The sequence below is a fragment of the Prunus dulcis genome, unplaced genomic scaffold (assembly GCF_902201215.1).
Source record: "Prunus dulcis unplaced genomic scaffold, ALMONDv2, whole genome shotgun sequence".
Classification (NCBI taxonomy): domain Eukaryota; kingdom Viridiplantae; phylum Streptophyta; class Magnoliopsida; order Rosales; family Rosaceae; genus Prunus; species Prunus dulcis.
This window is the reverse complement of record NW_023010101.1, coordinates 1,707-10,121: the sequence shown is the minus strand read 5'-3', so window position 1 is coordinate 10,121 and position 8,415 is coordinate 1,707. Positions and strand designations below refer to the sequence as shown.

The 8,415-nt window shown below is 39.6% G+C and overlaps 1 pseudogene; it reads left to right on the top strand.

Annotated features, from left to right (window-relative positions):
• The first annotated feature begins 1,534 nt into the window (after nucleotides 1–1,534).
• On the top strand, nucleotides 1,535–7,319 carry LOC117612891 (annotated as a pseudogene).
• The last annotated feature ends 1,096 nt before the right edge of the window (nucleotides 7,320–8,415 follow it).

Here is an 8,415-nt window from a genome sequence, read left to right as displayed (position 1 = left end):
TGCCGTCAGCTAGATAATACCTATTTTGGTAGACGGTATTGTCGATTTTATAGGTGATATTTGGGGCTTCACCTCTCAAAACATCATTGAACAGGGATTGACCCAGGACGTTCAAATCGTTTTGAGATCCAGCAACTCCAAAGAAGGCATGCCAAACCCATGTATCGAATCCAGCAACTACTTCAAGGATGATACTTTCTGCCCTTTCCTATTTCCGTAATCCCCTTGCCAAGTAGTTGGATAATTTTTCCATTGCCAGTGCATGCAGTCAATGCTACCAATCATTCTAGGAAACCCTCTAGACTCAGCTTTTTGTAGAAGTTGTTGCAGGTCCTTGGGCGTAGGTCTGCACAAGTAGTCCCTAGTATACAGAGCTTCCATTGCATCACAAAATCGCACCAAACTCTCCAAAACAATGGACTTCCCCATCCGGGCAATTTCATCTACCTAATCAGCAAATGACCCATACGCCAACATTGGTATCACAGCTGCGAACTTTTGCTCGAGAAGAAATCCCAAATTTCCAGCAGCATTTTTCTTTTGAACAAAGTATTCATCATAATTGCAAATATCATGCATGACTTTATTGAACAAAAGGGGTTGCATTCTATATCTCGTTCGAAAATGAACATCAGAGTATAGAGAATGTGGGATAAAATAATCTTCCAGAAGATTCTTACCCCGAGAATGTTTATGTCTGTCCACATTCAGGCCAAGCCTTTCTCCTGAACCACGGCAGCTCTAGCTTTCTTCATCAAGCAAAGACACTACTATGCGAAGTTGCTCATCTAGTTCTCTCTGCAACCTTTTGCTTGCAGCTCGTCTACCCGTTCTTTCTCTAGTTTCTCGCTCTTGCCTCACCAAAACCTCTTGCATGTCTGCCATTGAGAATGGAGAATGAAATCTAAAATCTGATAAATGAAAATATAGAGATCTGGTGTAGGAGGTATGAGCTGAGCCTCTGGTTTTATAGAAAAATTTAGGCAGATAGAGATGACACGTGACGCAATTTTATAGGGTGAAAATCTTATTTGAAATTTGAAATTCATCTGAAATTTGAAATTTGAAATTTATCTGAAATTTGAAATTTGAAATTTATTTGAAATTTGAAACCGAAAATCTTATCCGATATGAATAGTATTGACACGTAAGAACCCAAAAATCTTATCCGAAAATACTATCCAAATTAATTGTTTAAGTAAAAAAAGTTGTGAAAAAAACAAATGAATAGTATCTACCATGGCAAAGGGGAACTGCTGAAAACACACATTAATATGGCAAGGGCAGCCACTATTCACGTAAATAGTAGCTGCCCTAGCCGCCCCTTGACATGGCAAGGGGCAACTACTAGAAGTGCTCTAAAAGAACCTTTTGCTTCTCTCTCTCCTCTCTCCTCTCTCCTCTCCTCTCTTCTGCTGCTTCAAGCAATCGAACTCAGTCCAAATTATTCACCAATTTAATGCGCCAAATTCATACCCTAATCTCCATCGCATTGGCAAGTGCAAAATCCTAACTCCACCAATCATCAGCAGCAATGGAACAGGTGAAGACCATAGGGCGAGAGCTTGTGATGGGCTCTCAAGTCAGCTTCGCCAATTCAAGGAGTTCCTGGACCTCGTCAAGTCCATCGGCAAAGCTCGATCCAAGGCCGAAAAAGAGCGCATTTTCCTCCTCGAGATCGAAACCCTATAATGATGTCTCTCCGAGATAGAAATCCCCAAGTGCAAAATGAAGGAATACACCATCCGCCTCATCTACGTCGAAATGCTCAACCACAACGGCTCCTTTGCCTACATCCACGCCTTCAAGATGACCCAAGATCTCTTGCTCAAATGCACCGGTTACCTCACCATTTTGCTCTTCCTCAGCGACGATCACGATTTGATCATCTTGATCGTCAACACCATCCAGAAGGATCTCAAGTCGGACAATTACCTTGTCGTTTCTGCTGCTCTCAATGCCGTTTGCAAGCTCATCAACGACGAGACTGGCCCTTCCCAAGGAGGCTGTTAGGAAGGAAGAAGGTCATCATGGCGCTTCACTGCTTTTATCAGAATAGTAGTCTTCGGTTTCGCATCTAGTCTCGAATTTCTAGAAGCGGCTTTGTGATAACGATCGGGGAGTTATGGGTGCCACGGTCTGCCCCTTGTTCGATCCCATTACCATCAATGTGAATTCTTATAAGGATTTGGTGGTCAGCTTTGTCAGCATTCTCAAACTAGTCGCCGAGCGCAAGTTGCCCAAGACCTACGATTACCCTCAGTTGCCGGCGCCATCTGTTCAGGTTTTACTTACTTTCAATGAAGTTGAGCTTATTAATGTGGGAAGTTTCTGGTGTGATACAGGAATTGAAATAATGAGCTTTGTTTGTTGTTTGTTGTAATGTAATGTAGTAACGGAATTAGTTTGATAATGTAGATTAGATTGTTGAAGATCTTGGCATTGTTGGGGAGTGGTGATAAGCAATCGAGTGAGAAGATGTATATGGTAGTCAGCGATATTTTTAGGAAGTGCGATTCTACCAATAATATGGGAAATGTTGTACTTTATGAGTGTATTTGTTGCGTTTCTGCCATATATCCAAATCCTAAGTTGTTAGAACAGGGTGCTCAAGTAATCTCAAGCTTTTTGAAGGTTTGAAGATTTTGTATTTTTCAGTGTAATTTCCTGCAAATTATAGTCTGCATGTAGATTATTTGGAGAGTTAAAACACCAATTCCTTGTTGTATATTTGGTGGACAGAGTGACAGTCATAATTTGAAATGTATGGGCATCGATGCCCTTGGTCGACTAATAAAGATTAGTCTAGAGATAGCAGAGCAATAAATATATGGGCACTGATTGCTTAGAGTTGAGAGAATTTTGTTGGGTTTGATGGATTGGTTTCAAATCATGCAGGACGTGGAAGTGATTGTGGATCGTATGATTGATATTGGTTAGCATTAATGATAACAATTAAAAAACATATATAGCTTCTCCATGTGTGGAGCGTGCGGAGCTATTTCCACCAAGTAATCAATGGTTTATCCAGGTAAGAGTAATACATGTTGCCTTTTATATTCTAGTTATCATGGGAGTATTTTGTTATTGCTTATTAAACACCAGATGTCATCCATGCCTGATACTCCTTCTCTGCAGACCATGAATAAAGTCTTTGAACATGCGGGAGATTTGGTAAATGTCAAGGTGGCACATAACTTGATGAAGTTGATTGCTGAGGGATTTGGAGAGGATGATGATTCTGCAGATAGTCAAGGTGGCATATTAGTTATTATATGGTAAAGAAATGTTATAGCATGCCCCCCTAAATTTTGTGAGATTTCAAAGGTTACTATTGAACTTTTGGTCAATGTCTCCCTTAAATATTTAGACTCCTCAAATAGTCTCATCCATTAACTTAGACCATCATCAATTGATGGGAAAATCATGGACGCATCGTGTTAGGGAGGATGAGTTCTCACGTCAAAGAATTTGAAATATAACTTACAGGTGCCATGTGTTCTAGTTAGTTATAAAATTATGTAAGTTACTCTGAAACCATTTGATGTGTATAACGTTTGAGACCTCAGAGGTGGATTTTTCCTGAGATTTAGTTTACCTCATTGGGAATTGAAGCATTACTCTATGTTCGTTATTTGTAATGAAAAACATTTTGGGGTTACAAAAATTTCCAAGGGTTTTCGTTCTTTTTGCCATTGAGTTCAACAGTCCCTATAAATTGAGGATTATATGCTAGTAGTATGTTTAGAACATTTTGTGCATTGCTTGCTTCTGCATTTTGTCTTAAACCATTTCCTTGCAGAGGCATATTCAAATGATGAATCCGTCAAGGTATCCCTCAAACTCAGTTTGGGGGAATAGGGGTATTCAAATATCACTGGGAAGTTTGTAATTTTTTAGATTTTGATTGGAAGGAATATTCCATGCTTCTTAAATTTGGTAATGAGGTCAGGGAATAATTGTTTAAGATGCATATAAGGGCAGTTTCATTTACTCTCCCAATTTTCGTTATTTCAATGACCTCATGTAGAACCACTACCACAATTATATAAAACCGTTAAATGACGCAAAATGAAAAAACCTTTGTGGTTTAAAAAACCATTACAAACCATGATTGGTGTTATAATAACCGTCGTTATGGAGTCCGAAACCCTTAGTTGATTTTAATAGCATGACGGTTGAAAGAAGTCACCTTCGTCTTTCAAATTAGTTGATTTTAATAGCACAACGGTTGAAAGAAGTCACGGTCGCCTTTCCAAGACGGGCTAATGAAAATTTTGCTTAAGTGAATTTGCGGCCCTTCGTGAACCCCTCTAGTTCGCATCTTTTCAATCTCTATCCTAAAGCTCCTAATAATTGTGAAGCTCCAAACCCTAGCCGCCATTCTTTTGAAATTCTCAGCCCTTCGTGCTCTTTGTCTTGTAGATCTCGTTGAACCTATGCTTCTTTAGAAATAACATACGGCAGTTCTTTTCAAAAAACCGTTGTCTTTACAGTTAATAGACAACAGTTTGTAGTAAAAGCGTCGTTTTTGCATGTAATAGACTACTATGCATTGTCGTACTTTGTCATTCAAAAGATGTCGGTTGATATAACAACGTTTTTCAATACAAAAAGACGACGGTTATCCCCCGTCGTCTATTTCAATTTTTGTAGTAATGAACCGAACTCTTTAGCCTGCCTAAACTACACATAAAGCTTGTGCACATCAAACTTCTTCACATGTAAAGAAAATTGTGCTGGGGAATCGTCCAGATGTGACCCATATGCATGTGGGCCCCCAAAGGGAGCCCCGCACAGAGGCATATTAGCTCAGTGCGAATCATAATTTTAAAAATTCGTTTCTCAAGAATTGGGATTAAAAGATAATTTTAAGTACAAATTTTCTTTGATTGGAATCAGCATGGTATTGGTGTAGTTATAAAAACATGAAAGGGTTGGGCACAATAATTTTTCTTAAGCAAACAACCATAAATCCTATATTTTAAGAGTATTTCATCGGTTTGAACTTTTCTTCTCTCATTTTTATTTTCGGTTATCTATTCATAAAAATAAATAAAAATAAAAAAGCACAATTTGTACTTGTGTGTAGATTTGTATCTTACTTGTTCAAACTGAAGTGTGTCTGTTCCTCTTTTGAAAATATATGCCTTTGAAATTTCAGCTCAGAGAGAAGTGGATATCCTACTTGAGGTGTGTAGGGGCCTTTTTGTTCCAACAGCCTGAAGAATGGACTTGGGCTGTTGTAAGAAGAAAAAGAAACAAAATTCCCCAAGGGTCTGAGTTCGAAACCAAGCTCCCAAAAGAGTTTTTGAAAAGTCTGATGAAACTTTTAGAAAAACACTCTCAGGTTTTTTGCACCAATAGCCAAATAAACATGATAAATCGATTAATGTCTTAGCTTGAGAAACTTGTGGCATGGAAGCTGAGCATTCACAAGTTTAGCAATTTGAGAGAGAGGGAAGCATGAATTTCTTACAAAGAACAAGGGTTTGAAGTGGGTAGAGGAAGATTAGAACGATTTCTTCCTTAAGGAAAGAAGAAAACAAACAAAGAAGAAGATTGGGTGGCTTGAGTAAATTTTCAGTTGCCTGACAAAGCTTGGTCAGGCCTTGAATGGGTTGGTTTTCTGGGTAGCAAAAGCCTTCTTTTATAGCCACAAAGAACCCTAATTTCATCTAACCTTTTCCTTCCTTTTTCGTTACTTCTTTCCACTTTATCTTCTTTGGTGAAATTCTCCCGTCCAAGGTGCATAGGTAAGGAGTGCTTTGTGGTTCCAAGGTTTTAGCATGGCTAGTCTTTCTCCGTAGGGGTGAAGTGCCACTAACTTTCTTCTCTATTTTTCCTATGGGAGCTAACAGGGAAAAAGGTGAGAACGGACATGATGTTTACCCAACGGGTAAACCTCTTGCTTGCATGGATTTCCACTGGTTTTTGTGTTGGCTTCCGTTAACTCCTTTGGGCAAAGGCTAAACTTGTTTGCTAGATATTTTATAGAGTGTTGGGCTGGGCTTTTCCCAAGGCCATGGGTCGGTGATATTCTACTCTTTAGCAACTGGTCCGCTTGTTTTCATCAAGCTGCTGGAAGCAGTTTGCCTGTTGCGTCTTTAACAAAGTATTTGGGCATTCTAATTAACATTGGGTTTTCTAAGCAAACTACTGTATTATTCCTAAGGCATTGGGTCATGTTTTCTCTCTCATGCTAGCCCATGTTTTTGGGGCAAAGAAATGGGTTCAAGTTTTGGTGCTCCCAAGTAGCCCAAAATTCTCATTCCTTGATCCCTTAAATGGGCCTAGTGAATGCTTGTACCCATCCACTCCACAACTTTCTCAGCAAGCCCCGGGTAATTTTCTGTCTTAGGCCCACTTAAGCTTGTGGCATAGCTTGGTGTTAGAATAATGGTTCTTCTTGCATGACATTTACGCTTGTGCTTGAGTTTTATTATTATGCCGCGATAGGCTATAATCGGGCCAAGTAACACCGAATGGATATGCGAGCGTGGTTTTGTAAAGTTGGTATGCTCTCGGCTCTTTTGTACATGCTTGCTTGGCATAATACGTGGCCCATAGCTTGTATTGTTGTGTCCTACAAATTCTCTTTTGTCCCGATTGAGCTTCCTTTGCGTTCAATTATTTGTGTTGGGCCAAGAATTAATATGGGCTTAGCCCCTTGGATTTTTGGCCCTCAACAATAGCCCCATTGATTATTGGGGCTATGAGCAAATATTGAGATGGGTCAAATAATCAAACCCGTCCCAAAAAGAAAAAATCAAACCCACGTTGTTGACGTGACCTTTTCGTTTCTCGCGTGTGTGCTGCCATGATTATCTTCCAATAGTCTTGCATATTCCCCAGGTATGCTTCCATCAAATCCATTTTATTTTATTAATTTTTTTATTTCCTTTTCTTTCTTTCTTCTTTCCGTTTCTGATTTTCTCCTCTATGCGTGCAAAACCAGAGCTACCTACCTCTTTCCTTTGGTTATTGCTAGTTCAGGTCTAGAGAACCTTTGAGAATGAGGAATCAAAGGGAGGCATCATCCATAACCGCTAGTTGGTCATCACTTAAATTGATTGTTTCCAATTGCTCAGCTACTGCCATCGATCCATCTTGCACGTGATTGGGTGCTATCATTGGCTCTTGGAAAGCACAAGGCAGGGAGGGGTGCCTTGTCATCTGGACTCCTACGGTTGCCTGCTTGCATAGCTTCTCCTCCATACTCGGGGCTCTCCCGTAGGATACGGTTAAGCCCCCAACCCCGTCATAAGCGGTACACAGTGCACCCATCTGGCAGCATCACCTTCGAGCATTGGGAATGATCATAGGCATGGTTGTTGACTTCCGAGTGTCTCTTTCTTTCTCGATCAATAGTGATGATGAGCTCCTCGTTGCTTAGATCACGAATTTCAGTCCATGAAGGGAGATACATCCTGAAATCCTTAGATGGGTTGCTTCCAGCACCTGTGCATTCGATGTAAAATTCTACCTCGGAGTAGTGAGCTTCGTTTTTGTTGAATGGTGCTTGATTTCCGGGTATACGAAGTGGCCTTAGTCCACATTGTAAGTTCTAGTTATCTTTTTTGCTATGAGAAGCCCTTTGTAATTTTTGGTGGATAAAATTGAACATTCGACATCTGTAGTAGCTATTCGGTCATGCAATGACAATAATAATGCACTTTCGTGAACAAAGAATAAAGTTGTAATTTGTGGCGTCTTTTTCCTAGTTTCAAAGAACAAAAATCCATTTGCAATCTAGACAAGAGTTCGAAAACTACAAAATATGGATGATACTATCGCTACCCATCAAACTTTTCATCTTGCAGTTTCAATTGTTCCAAATCCCATTTCATGCTTTTTGCAGGATTATCAAAATTCCTGCAGTTGAGTTGCAACAACTTCACATGATTTAGACATGCTGGGATTCTTGTACCTTGCCAATACCAGCAACATCAGTAGTATTCTTGTACCTTGCCAATACCAGCAAGATCACTAGTATAATGAGACATAATCTTTCAAAATGAGACACAATCTTTTAACAGAAATATGTTGGACATATTTGGATGCCTATTTACAATTAATGTCTGATTTTCAATAAACCTTGATTGGAAATGATGAAATAGATAAATCTGTTACATTTTGTCTCCAACATACATCAATTCCAATGAATGGGATAGAAGAATCATAGACAAAATATATGTGTGGAATGAAAGCATTAGATAAATCCAGCTTTGTTCATTCGTGGATAAATGCTGGATGCATCAATTGAGAAGAAAGGTATTCCCTTATGCAACTTAAAATGGAATCTCAGAAATTGCCGGCTCCTCAACACACCTCTTGATTACTAAACCAGGCACATCCGGCGTTCTCGGCAGGATAGGGAAGTGCAGCAACTGCTTATACCGTTTATACGGGAAC